This window comes from Lissotriton vulgaris, unplaced genomic scaffold (assembly GCF_964263255.1).
Source record: "Lissotriton vulgaris unplaced genomic scaffold, aLisVul1.2 SCAFFOLD_1321, whole genome shotgun sequence".
NCBI lineage: Eukaryota > Metazoa > Chordata > Amphibia > Caudata > Salamandridae > Lissotriton > Lissotriton vulgaris.
In genome coordinates, this window is record NW_028244778.1 from 288,644 (window position 1) to 309,129 (window position 20,486).

The 20,486-nt window shown below is 44.1% G+C and overlaps 1 protein-coding gene across 2 annotated transcripts in view; it reads left to right on the plus strand.

Annotated features, from left to right (window-relative positions):
- The window catches only part of LOC147666743 (metalloreductase STEAP4-like), a 262,209-nt gene that overhangs the window by 140,692 nt on the left and 101,031 nt on the right, over window positions 1-20,486 (plus strand). Inside the window, exon 1 of one of the 2 annotated variants that reach the window (XM_086948910.1) lies at window positions 17,397-17,528. The exons of the other annotated variant lie outside the window; for it this stretch is intronic. The gene's annotated coding sequence lies outside the window, so the exon portion shown is untranslated. Of the gene's footprint in view, window positions 1-17,396; window positions 17,529-20,486 lie in introns of those variants that run through there. 2 annotated transcript variants of the gene reach the window in all.

The window sequence follows — 20,486 nt, forward strand, 5'->3', positions numbered from 1 at the left end:
TCCGTCAGGAGTACAGCTTACATTGGGTAAGAGAATCATCTCCCCGATGTACTTGTCAATGGATGCGCTCCCACTGGAGCTGTGTTCTCTCCCTGATACTCTTTGGGCGACTGGTCCTAACGATGTAGGTCTTTTGGAAATTCCACCCTATGTAGTAACTTTAAAGGCAAATGTCAAATTTCCACGAATCCCGCAATACAAGATCTCTAGTGAAGGTGAACGTGCACTTTTATTGATAGTGCAAGATTTGATCAAGAAAGACGTAGTAGAGGAAACTAGAGGAAATGTCTGTAACAGCCCTGTACTGCCAATTCTAAATCGCACTGATCCTTCAAAACCTCCAGTCTATAGATTTGTAATTGACCTTAGAGAGGTTAATAAAATTGTGATTCCACAGTTTCCTGTGGTTCCAGACATTACTGCATTGTTAACACTGATTCCTGCTACAGCCACATGGTTCTCAGTTATCGACTTAAAGAATGCCTATTTCAGCATTCCGATAGCCGAAGAAAGCAGAGATATTTTCGGCTTCTCCCTAGGAGGCCGAAGCTTCAGGTTTAAACGTGCTCCACAAGGCTATTGTGAAAGTCCATCTATTTACAGCCAAGCATTAAAAAGTCAGTTAGATTCTTTTGTACTTCCTCCTGGTTCTGCTTTAGTGCAATATGTTGATGATCTTCTAGTGGCTGCCGATGACAAGGAAACTTGCAAAGCAGCTACAATTTCATTATTGCATCATTTGTCTGACTTAAACCACAAGGTGTCACCTTCAAAAATGCAATACTGTTGTCAAGAAGTGACCTACCTAGGTCATCTCTTGTCAAAGGAGGGAAGAAGGTTGACCCCAGAGAGAATAAAAGGAATTACGCAGATGAATGTTCCTAGCACACAGAGAGAAATGCGTGCGTTTTTAGGTATTACCTCATACTGCAGGCAATGGATCCCAAATTTTTCTCTTTTGGCAAAACCATTGGTGGCCTTGACTGGAAAAGGTGTTCCGAGTCCGGTGCCATGGTCTGCCGAATGTCAGCAAAGTTTCTCTGAGTTACGAAATGCACTGTGTTCAGCTCCGGTGTTGGGAACACCCGACTACAGTAAGCCATTTACACTCTATGTTCACGAGAGAGAAGGTTGCGCGTTGAGTGTTCTGACGCAACGATTTGGTGATAAACAACACCCTTGTGCGTATTTTTCATCAACATTAGACCCGGTAGCCAGAGCGTTGCCAAGTTGCTTAAGAGCCACAGCAGCAGCTGCAGCATCCATTCGACAGTCTGCTGGTCTGGTCATGAACAACATGCTAGTGGTCATGGTTCCACATGCCGTGGACACACTCATGAACCGAACCAAGACACAGCACCTTACCAGTGCTAGATTTTTTAATAATAATAAAATCTTTATTCGGCTTATTCACAATGGAAAAACCATAAAAGAGACAAGTAATATCGTACGTTACAAAAATACACACATTGCATAGTATTTCATATAAAGTTCATTTCACAATTAAAAAGGAGTTAGTCAAAAATATGCAAGAAACCGCTCAAAGTGGGCTTGATGAGGATTTTTAGAGATTCTTTCTATGTTTCATGATGCATTTTAAAAAACTACTAACAAAATAACAGACATTTTCCGTTTCCAGCATTTGGAGTCTTAAGAGGGCGGGTCTGCATTGTCTCAACCCCCAAGTTCTTAATATCGGTAGTAGCCAGATCTTTCTGTGGGCTTGATGGAATTTACAAAGCAGGATCACATGCAGGCTGGACTGTGTTGATGAGCCATCACATGGGCAAGGCGGAAGTGTGGCATTCCAACAGTTTTGTAACGGAAAGGTGACCATTCTAAAAAAGGTATTTAGCCTGAATCTTGTAATTAACATTCTTTCGTAAGTTGATGTTTGGAGTGCCAAGTACGGGTGAATGTCATAGGCTATTTGAATCATGTTCGCATGTATAACTGCCGTTTTTGATGAGTTGGATGCAAGTCTTAAGGATTCCAGATGTCCTAATGCTTTCTGTTTAAGGTCTTTTTTCGAAATGTCTGTTATGGATGCTGGATCCAGGTAATAGTTCTCAGAGCCTAGGTCATAAAAAAAGTTTCTAACATATAGGAGCCACTTTATTTTTGAGGACTTGTCCAGGTTCATTGAATCGGCAATGATGGATTGTGTCAGTGCATTTTTATCTGACTTCCAGATACGGCGCCACAACATCAGCGGTTCTATTTTAATTAGGTCCTCTATATAAGGTTAGTTCTAAATGCATTGCATAGGTTGAGGTACCTTTGGGAGTGGCTAATAGGAATCTCAAAAAGGCATTTTCTGCCTTCTGGATAGAGCTGGTGTCAGTGTAGCCCCAGACTCCCGCGCCATATGTTGCGATTGCCTGGCATTTAGCGTTATAAATCCTTAGTAACTCCACTGGTGGCCTTTTACCTAGTCTCTGGGAAAAGGTTGTTAGGGCGGCAATTGATCTCTTAAATAAATGTGCCCTTGTGTTCACTGCTGGCTTCCAAGTCAATTGGTCGTCTATCATAACCCCCAAATAGGGATATTGAGGGGTAGCTTCAAGCTTTTGGTTATTGAGCTGTATGGGTTTTATTCTTTTCGGACCCCTACCAGCTGTCATTACAAAGTTTTCTTCACATTCACCATTAGATCTAGATTGCCCATAAAGGTCGTGTACCTACTCACTGATTTCTGGAGTTCACGAGGAGTTCGTGCGAGGATAACAGCGTCATCCGCATAGAGCAGGGCTGGAATCAGGCGACGGTTTATGCGTGGGAGGTCCTGAGCCCCCCTCAACATCTCACCCTCCAGACCATTGGTATAGAGTGAGAAGAGGAAGGGGGCCAGGACGCATCCCTGCCTGACTCCACGCCCTACGCCAAACGGTGACGTCAGCTCTCCGTTTAGGCCAAAACGCACTCTGGCCGATGCCCCGGTATAGAGCTCTCTTAAGAAGTCCAAAAGGGGTAGATCTACTCCCAATTGAGCTAGGACCTTCCACAGCTTTGCGTGCGAGACGCAGTCAAAAGCTGCGGATAGGTCGACAAAGACCATATAGATCTTAGTTGGAATGGCCTGGGTGTATTTGCCCATTATTAGGGTGAGGTTAAGGACCTGCTCTAGTGTGCCAAAACCCTTGCGGAATCCGAATTGGATGTCAGAGATTATGCCTTGATCCTCACTCCACTGCTGAAGACGCTCTAGTATAACTCTCCCCACTACTTTCCCAAGCGAATCCAGCAGTGAGATTGGCCGGTAACATTTTGCATCTTGGCAGTCCCCCTTTTTGAAAATGGGGACCATTATTGATTTGGTCCAAGAGCTTAGGATTCCCTCGTTTGCGGCTGCTGTGCAGACTCTCGTTAGAATGGGGGCCCAGAGATCTAGGTTGCTTTTGAAGAAGACCACTGGGACCCCATCGGGACCTGGTGCCTTGCCTGATTTACTGTTCTGCAAAGCCTCCAAGAGATCTGGGATTTCAAAAGGAACCAGAATGGGGTACTGGGCCTTTGGGGGTAGTGGGTCTGTTGGTGAAGTGTTTTTGAAGATCTCTGCGAAGTGGGTAACCCATGTGTTTTCATCAATGGCGACTTCTATTTTTGGGGTACCAGTTTCTGAGAGATATGGAGTTCTAACTGTGCGCCAAAAAAGCTTGCTGTTTTTTGAGACTGCGCCTTTATGGAGGTCGTCCCAAAGTTTTTGCTTAAGTTGGGCAGTTCTCAGCTTTCGTTCCCCTATATATTGACGCCTTAAAAGTTGGATCTGGGCTGCATCTCGCGGTTTGTTGTGGAGTGCTGATTTCAATTTTGTTAATGCAGCTGTGCAATTATGATTAAACCATTTCTGTTTTGTGGAACGGTTTGGTTTGGGTTTTGGGGTAAGAAGGTCCTTTATAGTATCTAAGATTAGTTTAAAGTTTATTAGGACTTCCTTGTGACTTGATGCAAGGTCTAGGCATTTTACAATATTTGGATAGGTCCGAGTTATTAATTTTTTTGTTATATCAGTGGGGTTAATTTTTGCCCATTTAATTGTGAATCCATTGTGTTTACCGACCTGAATTTTATTCTGTGTGAGGGTGGTCGCTATATGTAATTTATGGGAGGAGCTGGATGGCATATATAACTTGATCGTTAAGGCTGAGTGATCACTGAGAGGATTAGCAATGACCCCAAAATCCTTAACTTTGTTCATCAAGCTTGGGGAAAGGAATATAAAATCTACTGTGGTTTGATGACCTCTGCCCACGTAGGTCGGACTGAATTTGTTAGGGTCTGCATCGTGATGGTTAACAATGTGCAGATCCAAATCCGAAAGGACAGCGTTAATGGTGTTTCCCAGTTTGTTGTGTGCAAAATGCGCTAATGGGGCGCCAAATTCATCCACTATCCCACAACACAGTGGGTTAGTCGTTGTACAGGGATGGAGGTTAAAATCTCCTCCCCAAATTAAGTGAGTTGCCTCTTTGCCAGATCTCCAGTGGTAAGATTGTTTTAATTTATCACATAGACTGGTGAGGAGAGTTATGAAGTTTTCTTCCGATAGATTGTTATATACATTAGTCAAAATGATTATTTCTTTATTCTCAAGGGTTAGTGAGAGAATTTGATGGTTAGCGTCCTGGGAGAGTATGACCACTTTGTTAAGTGATAGGGTGTTTGCAATATAGATTATTAACCCACCTTTCGGTCTACCCATTAGGCTGGTTAATGCTGGTACAAAATGGGTTTTAAAACCTTGTAGATGTAATTCTTCTAATAACCATGTCTCTTGGAGACAGATTATTTGATATGGATTTAGGAACTTTTGCGCAGAACCGTCCTCGATTTTGCTTCGAAGGCCTGCGATGTTCCAATAGAGTATTATAATTGGAAAGAGCTCATCATTTAGTTGTTCTGTTAGGGTTCCGTGTTTCTGGAACCTGAGGGGGTAATCGAGGTCTGTGGTAAAGAGGAAACGTGATGCTCATTGGGTAGGGTTTCTATTAGTGGTCAGTCGACCATTTCTAGGCCGCTGTACCTGTTGTATAACGGGATGTTATGCCATGGGTCCCACCGGGATTGATCTCTGGATAGTGGCCATTGAGTGTGGGGTCTTCTATCTTCCCATCGTCCACCCTGGTGGCGTTGTCTTACTGTGTGCCAGGAAAAGTCTGGCTCATAGATGTTGGGGGGGCCATGGTATCTGGAATTTGGTAAGTCGTCCTGCCTGGGGAATTGAACGGACCAGGGTGGCTCCTGCTCCTGGATAAATCCGTCCACTTGCCTAAAGGGGTAAAAAAAGGAGAGTGACTTGATCTTAATACCTCCATTTGAGGCAATATCTTCCCATGCGCAGACGTAGTCCGCTATGCGTGGGTCCTCAAAAGTAATCGTTATACAGTCCCCGGGAATCGTCTTTCTGGTGCTACCCACCCATGGTACTCTGGCTATGGATCTAATCCTTCCGCGCCAGGTGGATGGAATCGGGCGGTTGGTCTGGAGCCAATGCTGGGCCTTATTTTTTAAGGACCACACAGGTTCCGAAGTAAGATCTGTTAATTCGGGGACACCAGCCATAACCACCATGTACGGTGAGGCCACAGGAGGGAATAGACTTGCTAAAACGCCTATATGCGACATTGTACTGCTCTCCGTCAGGAGTACAGCTTACATTGGGTAAGAGAATCATCTCCCCGATGTACTTGTCAATGGATGCGCTCCCACTGGAGCTGTGTTCTCTCCCTGATACTCTTTGGGCGACTGGTCCTAACGATGTAGGTCTTTTGGAAATTCCACCCTATGTAGTAACTTTAAAGGCAAATGTCAAATTTCCACGAATCCCGCAATACAAGATCTCTAGTGAAGGTGAACGTGCACTTTTATTGATAGTGCAAGATTTGATCAAGAAAGACGTAGTAGAGGAAACTAGAGGAAATGTCTGTAACAGCCCTGTACTGCCAATTCTAAAACGCACTGATCCTTCAAAACCTCCAGTCTATAGATTTGTAATTGACCTTAGAGAGGTTAATAAAATTGTGATTCCACAGTTTCCTGTGGTTCCAGACATTACTGCATTGTTAACACTGATTCCTGCTACAGCCACATGGTTCTCAGTTATCGACTTAAAGAATGCCTATTTCAGCATTCCGATAGCCGAAGAAAGCAGAGATATTTTCGGCTTCTCCCTAGGAGGCCGAAGCTTCAGGTTTAAACGTGCTCCACAAGGCTATTGTGAAAGTCCATCTATTTACAGCCAAGCATTAAAAAGTCAGTTAGATTCTTTTGTACTTCCTCCTGGTTCTGCTTTAGTGCAATATGTTGATGATCTTCTAGTGGCTGCCGATGACAAGGAAACTTGCAAAGCAGCTACAATTTCATTATTGCATCATTTGTCTGACTTAAACCACAAGGTGTCACCTTCAAAAATGCAATACTGTTGTCAAGAAGTGACCTACCTAGGTCATCTCTTGTCAAAGGAGGGAAGAAGGTTGACCCCAGAGAGAATAAAAGGAATTACGCAGATGAATGTTCCTAGCACACAGAGAGAAGTGCGTGCGTTTTTAGGTATTACCTCATACTGCAGGCAATGGATCCCAAATTTTTCTCTTTTGGCAAAACCATTGGTGGCCTTGACTGGAAAAGGTGTTCCGAGTCCGGTGCCATGGTCTGCCGAATGTCAGCAAAGTTTCTCTGAGTTACGAAATGCACTGTGTTCAGCTCCGGTGTTAGGAACACCCGACTACAGTAAGCCATTTACACTCTATGTTCACGAGAGAGAAGGTTGCGCGTTGAGTGTTCTGACGCAACGATTTGGTGATAAACAACACCCTTGTGCGTATTTTTCATCAACATTAGACCCGGTAGCCAGAGCGTTGCCAAGTTGCTTAAGAGCCACAGCAGCAGCTGCAGCATCCATTCGACAGTCTGCTGGTCTGGTCATGAACAACATGCTAGTGGTCATGGTTCCACATGCCGTGGACACACTCATGAACCGAACCAAGACACAGCACCTTACCAGTGCTAGATTATCAGGCTATGAGCTGACACTGTTAGCAAGTCATATTCAGATTAAAAGATGCAATGTATTGAATCCAGCAACATTGTTGCCGACTAGTCAGGAGTCGAGTGATTCTGAACCACATGATTGTTGTTTCAGAACCGAGGAGGAGACAAAAGGACCAATTGATCTTAAAGACACTCCATTGTCAGATCCAGATGGCACGTTGTATGTTGACGGGTCTTGTTTTAAATTGGAGAATGGTGATGTGACAGCTGCCTATGCAGTAACGACTTTGAGTACGATTGTGGAGACTGCAAGAGTGAGTCAGAATTCTGCCCAAGCTGCAGAATTAATTGCATTGACTAGAGCATGTGTTTTAGCTAAGGGAAAGAGAGTGAATGTGTTCACAGATAGTCAGTACGCGTTCGGAGTAGCGCATAGTTTTGGTCGATTGTGGAAGGAAAGAGGTTTTATTACGTCCCATGGGACTAAGATCCAGCATGGTCAGCCAGTCAATGACTTGTTGGAATCTCTGACCTTACCAATGGAAGTTGCGATTGTGAAGTGCAGTTCTCATCGAGCAATTACGGATGATGTTGGTCGTGGAAATGCCTTTGCTGATGAGACAGCTAAACAGACAGCTAGGAATACCATGAGTGGGATGTATGTTGCAACGTCTGCAAGATGGCCACTGAATCAGGAATGTGTGAGGACACAGTGGAAAGTGTGAAAGCAATTCAGGATGAAGCGACTGAAGAGGAAAAGCTTGCATGGAGAGAGAATACGGGTAAATTGGACTCGATTGGATGTTGGATTGATTTGTCGGAACAGCAGCGTTGGATGTTGCCTGATGTGTATGTGCTTGCGGTGGTAACGATGGCGCATGGAGCAGCGCACATCAGTTCTAAAGGGATTTGTAAGATGTTGGCTCCAGTCTGGAAGAATGATGGAATTAGTAAGTGTGCAGAAAGAGTGGTGAGAAATTGCATGATATGCCTGATGCATAATCCTGGCAAGGGAATCCCCACACCCGCTGGTCACTTCCCTCCTCCTTCTTGCCCCTTCGAAGTGATTCAGTTGGATTTCATTCACATGGATCGATGTAACAACCTTAAGTACGTCCTAGTGGTAGTCTGTGCTTTTTCAAGGTGGATCGAAGCATATCCACTCAAAGACAATACTGCCTTGTCTACTGCCAAAATCCTCCTAAAAGAATACTTCCCTAGGTATGGTATGCCACGGATTGTATGGTCAGATAATGGGAGTGAATTCGTAGGGAAAGTTATGCAGAGTGTGTGTGCAGGCTTGAGTATCAAGCAAACGTTTCACAGCGCGAACCACCCTCAGTCAGGAGGTTTAGTTGAAGGGTACAATGGCACCCTCAAGCTGAAACTGGCTAAGATACAAGCCTCAACGGGCTTGTCCTGGCCAGATGCATTACCTTTGGCCCTGTTATCCACAAGAGCGACTGTGCATTCCCGAGTAGGGCTTAGTCCCTATGAGATTGTGTTCGGTCGGCCCGCTAATGTTTGGGGGGTACCAAGACCTAGGGAGTTTAAGCAACTGGAATACCCAATGCTAATTGATTACCTTTTTGACTTGACTGCTAAATTGAGTCACATTCACCAACAGGATTTCGATGCATTGCCAAAGCCTCCGGAAAGTCCAGGTCATCAGCTGAAACCCGGCGACTACATTGTCATCAGGAACTTTGGACGGACCAGAAATCTTCAACCCAAATTCGTCGGCCCGTTCCAAGTACTGTTGGCAACAAGGACTGCTGTACATGTGGCTGGGAGGAAGAACTGGGTCCACGCGACGCATATCAAGCGTGTACCCCTTCCACTCCCTTATGACAATTGGGTGAGAAAAGGAATTGGTGCCTCTGACACCGAACCGGTTCCTAGATATGTTCCTTTCAGCGATGCAGAACTGATAACTGATCCACCAAACTCTGACTCCCCTCCTAAAGCTGCTCCTTTGGTCACTGAACAGAACACTGCATCAAACGAACCTTTGTCTTCTGCGAACTCGAACATTGTTACTCCTGCTGAAAAAAGACTATTTCCGGATCAAACTACTCCAGGAAAATTGAGATACAACCTTCGTTCTCACTCAAAGGACAAATAAAGCAGGAAACTGCCTATTTTTAATATTTTGACCTATACATTGACTCCAGCCAGGAAGTTTGCTATTCATGTTTTGTATTTCTTTGTTTGTTTTTGTTGTTTCTGTTACCTTGCCGTCTGGGTTGCCGTAGGGTCGTGGCTTTGTGCCTAGTTGAATCTGCGGGGGCCAGACACAAGGTCGGTCTTTCTGTTAGTTCTGGGAACTCCCAGGGCTGATAGAGGCATTTTCAACTACGTACATATCATCAGTGGTCGCGAGCGGTTGTAGAAGATGGAGCTTCCTGGGCTGCACCGAGAGAATGTAATTTATGTTCGCAGAAATAGACTCTACAAAATTCTTCATAACAAATGTTTTCTGATGCAATGTGCAATTACGTTTTTGATTGTTTTAATAACGTTGGTGGGTGGAATCGTCTTTGGTGTTCATTTAATTTTTTCACCGATAACAACTACAGTACCTCCGCTTAATCTTGTTTCTCCTACTACTGTTTTTTTTCATTCCTTTCATTCGTTCCCTGAACATGAGCAAGCTTGACGCTCAGAATTCATAAATAACACTTTTGTACAGCTCTTGCATCAACACCAACTGGTAGTTAACACCACAGACTGCTGGGTATGTGGTTTGATACCACACACCATGGATAAAGGCATTCCCTACCTGGTCTTGCCTTTTAGCTATAATGGATCATGTCGGGCCTTCCAAACTGTATTTGTCTATGCTCTCGAGACCTATTCCCCGCGTCCTCCACGTTCCGCTAGGTATAACTCCGTTAATAAATCCTTGATAAAGGGAATAACTGACATGGTTAAAGACGTCAATAACTCCCCATCCGTCCCTAGAGATGAACTACGAGTTTATCTGAGTTGGAATTCTACGGAGTATAGCATTAGTTTGGGTGAAAGCAAGCGTAAGAGCTCCGCTCCAGTCTGGGTCGTACCTCACCGAGGTCAACTCTGTTTGCAAGGTAATGGGAGAAATCCAAGAGCTCGGCTAGGGAAGAGTGACTGTGTTGAAACTTACGTATATCCGTCAAACTCTTCCCCTGCCTTCCTCACTGCTAAGGGTACCTACTTCATCTGTCAGGATAGGGCATATACATGGTTGCCTGCCGACTTTTCAGGTTCATGCTATATTGCCCGACTGTTGCCTCCGACATACACTGCTTCCCCAGATTATCACAAGACCAGAGTAGCAAGAGGTGTTTTTAGCAAAGAAGGTACCGCTGGTCAGGAAGCAGGAGACTTCTTCAAAGGTTTCCTTCCGTTCTGGGGGCCTATGGCCAATAGTAGAAATCTACGTCATCTAACACGGGTAATTGAATCTACTATTACAGAAACTGCTGGTGCCCTTAGTAATTTAACAGCTGAGCTTCAGGCGGATCGTCTCATGACGTTACAGAATCGTATGGTTCTTGACGTAATACTTGCAGATCGAGGTGGGGTATGCAGAATGATCCAATCGAGCTGCTGTGTTTATATTCCCAATAATGCTCCGACAGTGTATGAAGCAATCTCTAAGCTACACAAGATTTCCGACTCTATTCACGTAGACAAGGGAAGTTGGTCCCTAATGGAATGGCTTTGGACATTACTATCAGCGTGGGGATGGAAGGTTCTGATGGTCGTTGGTATTATCTTAGTATTCCTATTCTCCTGCTGCCTTATTATCCAATGTGGTCCTGCTTTGTGTAGCCTCTGTGCTGCAACCTGTTTTAGAAAACCACCTGTGTTTGGAGACAAGGTGCGAGAAAGGATGATGCTGCAACAACATATCACTGACCTAATGAACATCGAGATAGACTCTGACATAGACTGAGTAATTGCCTGTGTAAGGGCAAAAGGAGGGTCTGAGGTTCCGTGACGATTTGAACCCGTGTTTTCAACATTGTCGTAAACTCATAATTCTGATACCAGTGAACCGCAAATTCTCCATTTAGTGTATCCTGGTGTTTTCGCTATGCTACGAGCAAAAGCACTCCTGCTATAACCACTTTTCCGATGCACCCATGGCATCCATTTTAGATTATGGCATTCATCTTGTATTCTTGCCCTCACATAGTCAATGGACACACAGTGACCTCTGACCAATTCATTTCACTTAAGGACACGTAGGCTTTAGCCGGCGATTCACCTTGCCAGTGACACGTGCACCTTAGGACAGAAACGCTGTGGCCGCATGACTCGGCAAAAGCTGCCTCCTCTGCCTGAGGCCAGTCCTGCTATACTGGTTCTCGTGTTCGTTGGCCTGATCATGATTAGGCGGCCGAAGCTGGTAGCCTTGCCCATTTACGACCCACAAACATCTCTTATCCTGTTTTTCTATCTTCTGCACCTGGCTCTGCTCCTTTCCTTCTGGGCCTTTATTGGGGGGAGGTAACGAAATTTACGATGAGGCGGTCCGGCTCTTGAATGGAAAGACGACATGGGATTATGATTGAACAGTAGGAACCTCTCGTTTGTAATGTTTTGACATCAGATATTGTTGACGATTCCTGTGCAACGCCAAATATTTATTGTTTAGGACATAAAGTTTAAGAAACGTACTAGTATGTGGAGAATGTTGCCCCCAGCTAAATAATTTGTATTTAAGGAGCAACCCACTTTGTGCAAATCGAACAGGCTCCTAGATTCTGCCCGTGTGTAGTTTCTGTGACTTCTGTATCCCTGCAGTAATAAACCTTTGGTCTTTGACGCCACCATCGAGAAGCCCGTGTTTCTGTTTATTTGTGCACCAAGACAGGTAGAACTCAGGGGTCTTCGGGTGTTGTCCCTGACACCTCTGGACAGTAATTAAAAGTCCAGAACTCCACCACTCCTTGGCCACAAGGAAAGGGAAGGAACGACCACCTCTTCTGGATTTCTTGATGCACGGCACCGTAGCAATGGAGAGCTGGGCTGAGCGGAGGGATCTTTGGGGTGCATGGAACGAGAGGCGGTGGGTCAAGTAGGCAGGTCCGGTGTTGTTAAAGGATTTGTGGGTGTGGGTGGGGAGCTTGAAGGTGATTATCTTCTCAATGGGAAGAAAATGTAGTTTTCGCAGGTGTTCAGTGATGTGGCAGTGGGACAATAGGTTGAGGACAAGTCTGGCAGAGGCATTTTTGACATTCTGGAGTTTGCAGGTGAGGTTCTTCTTGATCCCAGCTAGTGTGTGTTGCTGTAGTCAAATGGTTAATTGAGGTAGTGAGGGGCCAGTGCAAATCCAAGGTTGAAACTGACCATGAATGATAGCAGGCCAGCTACCGGACCCAGACAGGTTCGGCCAAAGAACTACCTTGGATGGAGCTTTGACGACGAGAGCTTGCTGCGCCATTGTCGAGCCGCTGAAAGGGGGTCACATGTTGTCATCATGCTCTGGTGAAGTCAATGCAACTTGTCATCATTGGCCGGAGCAAAACGTCATTGTCTAGTCATGCAGGCTGTGAATCCACTGTCGTCAAGCAGCTTCTGTGTCGGTGTCGGTTTTTGCAGAAAAATCAGCTGCAGAACCTTCCAGCAGAGTCAGGGAGCAGCAGGCAACAGGGCAAGAAGCAGAAAAGCAGTCTTCCAGAAAAGCAGCCCAGTTGAGTCCACTTTACATGGGTCTTATAAGTAAACTAAATATGCCAATCAAGTATAAAACAATTATACCATGTTTAGAGAAGAGAGCTCATGCACTTTAACACTGGTTAGCAATGGTAAATCGGTCAGCATCCTAAAGCCAACACAAAGAAGGTCAGAAAAATAGGAGGAGAAAGGCAAAAAGTTTGGAGTGCCCCTCAGAGAGGTCCATTTTCAAACACCATCCAACGCAGACCTCGATATGTGTTAGTTTTTAAATCCCACCCGGCTTGCTTCGAAAATAAGATGCAAAGCCAATGGAAAGTCTTGGTAAATCGGTACCACGTTTTTTTAGTCTGTCTCATTCAGCACTGAAGTAGTTGTATGAGCATGCAGGCACAGTTTACCAAACTGTCACACAACACAGCACAGCAACTGAAAGTTGATGCCCTAAGTTGTGTGACAGGGAGAGAGTTGGAAAGCACAATAACTACAGTTATAAAGCACAATCCTGCTCTCTCTCTCTCTTTTTTAATTTTATTAAACAATTCCAATTATTACATATAGAAAAATAGAGATATGTTTCAGTAAATAAATATATAAATACCTTCATGATTGATAAAGCTAGCAAAAAGGCACTAATTCTAGGATTTTACAATTATGGAGAGAGGTGCAGACAATTTAAAAAAAAAGAAAGAATACACAATTTATTACATTAGTTCATTACATTACGAGACATCAATAATATACATACTATAGCGGGAGAGATTTTTCTTACAACCTTCTAACTTCCCTACTCCAGGCCGCTTAACCTAACTTAACCCATCAAGATATTCTTTGGCCTTTATTTTGGAAAGGAAGAATTTTGTTTGTCCCCCATGAATCACTTTAGGCCGAGCGGGGTTGTTAAGATAGGCCTGCGCTTTCTTGTCTTGAAATGGCTTAATTAATTGGTGCAGCCTCCACCGCCCTTCGACGGTGGAGTGGCAAAAATCTGGGCACACAAAATAAGAGACCTCATTTCTGGTGCTCTTAGACTCAGGTCTGGCTTTCTCGAAGATCGCCTGGCGGAGCAGATAATTGCCTAAAAACACAAGAATGGCGCAGGGATATGCCCCTGGTTTCATTGGTTGATTTATAGCGAAGGGCACGCGGTGGGCAAGCTGAACTTCAGCAGCCCAATTCCACCCAGAAAGTTCTGGCAAAGAGTCACGAAGAAGGTCCACCACATATGAGCGAATGTCTTCCCCCTCCACCGCCTCGGGGAACCCTAAAATGCGTAAGTTGTTCCTACGCTGGCGTTTTTCGAATTCCTACAGTTTCCATCTGACATCTGCCAGCTCGGCTTCATGAGATTCAACCCGTTTCTGATTCACAGTGATCTCTGATTCATTAGAAACAAGTCTCGAATCTAGTTCAGTCAGTCGGTCCCCAAATGTACTACAGGTCCTGGTCAATATACGTACTACTCCTTGCACTTTACCTAGGGCCGCTTGAGCTTTGTGCCCATCCTGAGATGTCTCCTCACGATGCGACGCGATGGCTTGGAGAATATGTCCAGGGTTGGAGCAACTGGATCTAGGTGTACCGGGTGATCAGATTGTTGTACTGAATTTGACAAACAAGAGGAATTACTAAATTGGTTAGTCGGGGTATAGTCCCAGGCCAAATCTATTGCCCCATGGTGGCTCTTCTTCCTTTTCAAAACTGTTTTTAATTTGAGCCTTGGATCTTCTATTTTTTTCTCCACTTCCACTCCCATCAGTCAAACAGGAAGCAGTACCATCGGACCATTCGCCTTCATCCGAAAAAAAAAGATATTGCTGGGGTCCTTCTCTAGCTCCAGGTCAATGTTATTCATAACAATCTCATTAACATGACCAGTGTTTGTTACTGTATTTGGGTCATTCACTGCTAATTGAGGTGTTTGGGGTTTGTGAGCTGGGTTACCTAAAGTATGTGACTGAACAGACCCCCCGGATTTAGTCCCAATATCAGAGCTTGACACCCCCCCAGTGTCTCCCCTGCCGGCGTCAATGTCTATCATCAGGGGGGGAAATGGTGGAAGCATACGTTCATTTATCCTAGTGTCAGTCTCGCAAAGGTCCCTCGCACTCAAATCTGGCATTGGTATCAAGCCGTTGCCTTTTCCAACCCTGGCCGGGGTCAGTGCTCCAGCTACATCAGTGCCATCGGGTAACGTGCCCACAGCACCAGGGCACTCGTCCACAGTCAGCACGGCCACAGCAGTAGTCACTACATCGATGTCTCCAGTCTTGTTCTTCCCATCTTGACCCGGAAGCAATCTCGCCGGGGTCTTCCACAATAGATCCACTACTGAGGCAACCGGTCATGCTCCCCTACCGTGCAGCAGTGCCTCCACGTTTCTGCGTCTTGGAGACCGGTGCGGCCCCCTGCCCCTCCCCAGCTCCTCCGGTTGTTTTGTTTCCCAGCTCAACGGTCTCTCGCAGCGCCAGCCTCGCTGCTCTTGCCTTGGCAGCCGCCGACTTTGCAGCGATCTTAGGACCCATGAAAACATCAGCCCCAGCACAAACCGCAAGGTGAGTTTTAGTACCAGCTCCTTCCTTTGCTTTGGGATACTCCTTCCACAGATATCGAAGAACAGCTAGGCCAATTACGGTGCCTAATGTTAGTAATTCACTTCTAGCAGGTTTTATTTCTTCCAGGCACGGTTCCGTTATAATTTCCTCTCCTCTGCCCCGCTCTCTTCTTTTCGTTGTGGCTCAATGAATTCTAACTTTTAGCCCAGCATTACCGACAATTTGTTTTTTCCTTTGAGAGCTCTGGTTAGCGTGTGCACTGCGGTCTCACACAACTGCCAATTTGCCTCCTCATGATGTCTTCCTCTCTCTCTCTAGCGCTGGGGCATAATCAGTCTGGCGGGCACCACGCACACACCTTTGCACCATAGTGTAATGGTGTTGTGTGAGGTCAGCATAGCTTTTGTACTGGAAGGGTACACTACCAGGACAAAATACTAAGCTTAGACTAACTTTAAAACTTTTCCCATTTCAGATGTGTGCTGTACAGTGCAGGACACATGCAAAGTGAGTGAAGTCAGGAGACATACAAGTATTTCGGCTTTATGCCATCTGCTTCAAAGAATCATTATTTTTCTGTGCAAAAACCTGTCTACTATTGTTAGTAGATAGTATTTAGCGTCAAAAACATGGGAGGTTTGTGACACGGCCACTATGCACCCATTGAATGCCCCTATAAGCACAGTAATGCAAAAATAATGCTTTGTGCTGCTTTGTGTTACTTTGAGGCACCTTTCCAATGGAAAAAAAAACGTGAGCGCGGGAAAGTAAATCCAACCAAAAAACTGCAGGTTTGTGTCATTTTTGTGACACAAACCTAAAGAAAAAAGGTTTTACATCAGGCCCGCCGCCCAGTCATCATCTGTTGTTTTGTTTTCTGATGCATAAACTGATGCATCAGAGAGAACCAAGGGGCAGATGTCTGGCCATGTTTTACAGTTGCAAGGGGGAATTCCACCCATTTGTGACCGCAAAATTGGTCAGCCCCCTATACAAACCATCTTTTGCGACTCGCTAACCTATTAGCGACTCACAAAATATGATTTGTGACTCGCTATTAGCAAGGGGCGTGCCAAGGCCGTCCCTTCCTAATAGCAAGTCTGATTGCATTGTATGATTGTTTTGTGACCACATACGCGGTCGCAAAACACTCGCAGTTTACCACCCTTTTCAAAAGAGTGGTAAGCCACTTGCAAATGGGGAACCCCTTCCCCTGTGTGAATGGGTGCGAAAAAATTTTTTAAGAAACTAAACTGAAAAGTTTCATTTTTTCTTTTTTGAATGCATCCCGTTTATCTTTAAGCAAAAAACAGGCTGCATTTAAAAATGTAAAAACTGCTTCATTAAAAAAAGTAGTCACAGACATGGTGGTCTGCTGACCCCGCAGGCCATCATCCCTGTGAGTGCTAGCCGTTCTTAATGGGGTTGCAAATTGCGACTGCCTCATGAATATTGATAAGGCATGCACTTTGCGACCCCATTGGTAATCGCAAACAGTGTCTGAGACACTGTTGTGCATTTACTTTTGCGAGTCGCAAATTGACGCAATTTGAGACTCGCAAATGTGAATGTTCGTACTTCTGCCCCCAAGACATTTTGCGATTTCCTGATGTGTTTAAGCCTCCTTACATGTTTCTCAGCAGGAAATGTAACAAAAAGTGCCTCTGACGAAGTTTATATCTGAGGGTACGTGTATCTGAAATGTGTTTAGTGGCTAGAAAGGAAAGAACACCGTTGTTTCTGGCAATGAAATTTTACTGGAAAAAGAAATGTGTTCCACAGCAGTAGACAAGAAAAAAAACAGGGAAACCTCACAAGTGAAATGAGTGATGATTGCCCAATGAGGTGCTTTGGAAGCAGAGAAGCCCTTTCCCAGCTCTGCTTAAAATATTTGGCCAACAGCCCAAGGTTTCTTTCCAAGGCATTCTTTCAGAGAAGAAAAATGTGATAGGCGCCTTTTAAGAGATGAAGTCGCTAACAAGATAACTGCAGGCTTGTGGGTCATCTGGCGAACTAGATGGTTTATTTAACCTGGGTTGAAGTGCACTCAGACTTGGGATTTTCCCCTTGAACGTCGCTGCTTATTCTTCCAGAAGCGGAGAGTACACGATGTACTTTTAAACGCTTTTGGGATTTTCCCACTGACCGCCCCCTGTCATTCCTCCCAGTTAGACTAGCCGAAAGGCTGTCCTATTGAAAGTTGCAAAAACAACTTACATGAATATATAGAAAGTCAAGCTCTCGGCAGGACATTCCGAATTAAACCACTTCAGAGTTCAGCAGATTTTTTCTCACCTCTAGTGCGTGCACCGCAAGGTATTTAAGTGTTTTATTATTTATCAATCACTTTTTAAAGAGAGGACCGTGTTAAATATAAAAGCATGTATTGCAAATGAAACTTCTGTTTAGTACAACTTCCTGTTAAATAAAAGTTAGCGGAGTTTGACATCTCCACTTATTTGAAAGAAAAATTATTTTGCTATTTATAAAAAAAGCTAAAATACGGCGAGATACTGTATAAAATATAAGATGATGTGCATATTTTGTGATTGTATTACCTGTTATCTGAATATTGTGTAATGCTAATGGTCCTACAAATTTTTCAAATGTGCATGGTAACATACGCATAAGACTGCAGATGACTGGAAAATATATTAAAGCATAAAGAAGTAGTCAATGCTGCACAAAGCTTCAGCTGAAAAAACATTCATAGGTCTAGATTTTACTTTGGGAACAGGTGGGGAGGGTGGAATAGTTTATAAACTCAAGAACACTTCTATTTGCTTTGTAAAACTGATGGTACAAACAAATTGTCTGCTGTAATAGACATTATTCCCCGCAAATGAGTTGTATTTATGATTTTTGCCAGGCGTGACTTAACAAGAACACAAACTTTTCGTTCACATCTGAAATGTAATGGTGTAGAAGACTGCTCACAATCGATATGCCATAAGACAAGAGCTCTGAAGGAAGCAGCTGGGTGGCGAGTTGTGTAGTCATACAAATATCGAAAAAATGCTCATTTATGCAGCTGCTACCAGAATAAAAATATTGTAAGCCAAGGCCAAAATAAATACAATTTGCTGAAGGTCAATATATCGCTTTACAGATTAAGGGCCTTATTCAGATTTTGGCGAACGGGTTACTCTGTCACAACGATGAATGCATGGATACCCCCACATGAAATATAATTCCCATAGGTAATAATGGCATTTAGATTTGGGAGGACGGGATATCTGTTACGGTTGTGACTGAGTAACCCTAAGCTTATTTGACTGTTTGCTATAAATTACGTGTATACCTGCAGCCTTTATCTTGCTTTGGTTCTGATTGGGCTTGCATAATAATGCACAAGAGTGCATTAACCCTTTAAGAGCGCCCGTCGGCCAACGACCGTCGCGAGCACTACCTCGATAGTGCTGCGCACGTCTGTTGACCGACGCGGTCCCGCCCACTCAATGGAACGCCTTGCAGAGCAGCAGAATTGCTGCCGTGGTTAAGGCGTTAAAACAACTTGTGTTTTTATTTTATTTTTATAAAATGATTCCAGGACTCAGATTTTGAGCATATTTAATCCGTAAGAAATAGAAAATATCTGCCCTATTTTGTTTTATTAATACAATCGTTTTGGGGGCAAGTACATCCGAATAAATTGTTTTGACATAATACTTACAAATATAGCTTTATTGCTTTAATGTTTCTCTATTGACCTCAAAAGAATGAAAGGCTAAGTTGGCCTTGCAACAATTAAAAATGCATTGCCTGCAGGTCCTACTGGTAGTCATCAGCATCAGCTCAATGAGAATACTTGCAGTCTTATGTTTTGAAAGTAATATTTACGTGAAAAGTATTATTTTTTTAATGAGATTTATGTGTGAGTAGTGTTTACGTTCAGATATGTTTTCTAATTTTATATTATATAACTGATTCCCAATAAAGTGCTTTCTGATATCTTTCTGTATTTCCACTGAGCGCACAAAAGGGGTGTGTAACCATCAAATCACTAAGAGAACCTCTTTGAATGTCACCCCACTTTGGTGCACATTCTTAGCTTCACATCCACACAAACAGTGATTAAAGCTACACATTGAAAATTCATTACTTAGAACTGAATTTTCAAGCTTTCTCAGGATCTCAAGCTTCAACACGTTTGTAAATCTATATTTGTGATATTGGAAATCAACTATTAATTATATAGAAAGGAAAACATTTATTTTCAAGTCCTTAAACTCACAAGGCCGACTCACAAAGCGTATTATTTTTGGGGGTATTCACAAACTACAATTTTACGACTGCGGAGATTCCGCAGTCGTGGTTGAAAACTCTGTACATAATAAGATAGGCCTGTCCTATCTTTTTCTGTGTGGAGGTCCCATATATGAGATGAATAGCACTTAGAGAGTGCAATGCTGTATCTCAAAACACAGATATAAGGGCCACCCCAAACATCAATGACTACTATTAATGGTCCCATTGTACCTCTGTAGTGCGGTATAGGCGAGGGACTGTGAGAAAAGTGCATCTAAAAACACAACAAACACTGCCATTCCAGCTCCCTCTGAACTCCTATCAATGAATCTCTTTTGAAAATGCAGTGTCAGCCTGACATAGTGACAAGAATGGCAGAGCAATGGGGCAACACTGTTAATGGTAGTGAGATCTTACAAGAAGTCGCCTGCAAGCTTCTGGTCCTATTGTTTCCAGCTGTCACTTCCATACCACCCCATAACACTGGGCACTGTCTGCTGTGAGCAGGCCGCAGCCACAGTGTTTCTCCCACCAGTGCTAATGCTTACAACTTGCTGAGTTGTTATAACCTGCTGTTCGGCCAGTATGAGGGTGCTGTGTGGAATGTTGGTGCTTGGTGATGCGTTAGAATGTTGGGGTGGTTGAGAGGTGCTGAGTGTCAGTTGGAGTATGGGCTGAGCAGCAGGGAGGGTGCTCCTGGTGGGGCTTACATTAGCCCATACTCCAACTAACTCTCAGGCACCCAACATTCCAGTGCATCACCATGCACCAACGTTCCACACAGTACACTCCTACTGGCTGAGCGGCAGGTATAACATGAGTATAATTAAATAGCTGTTCTGAAGTGGAGGTGCTACTACTTGCATTAGTTGGGTATAGCAGGTGGCTGCATCATCGTGGTAAGAACAAAACCCTGAAACCTTTGATGGCGATGTGGTATTATGTTAGTGATTGGATGGCAAAGAGTGTTGTATGTGACTCAGCAGTGATGGCTGAGGATTCTTCAGCATGCTCCCTTTTCCACAG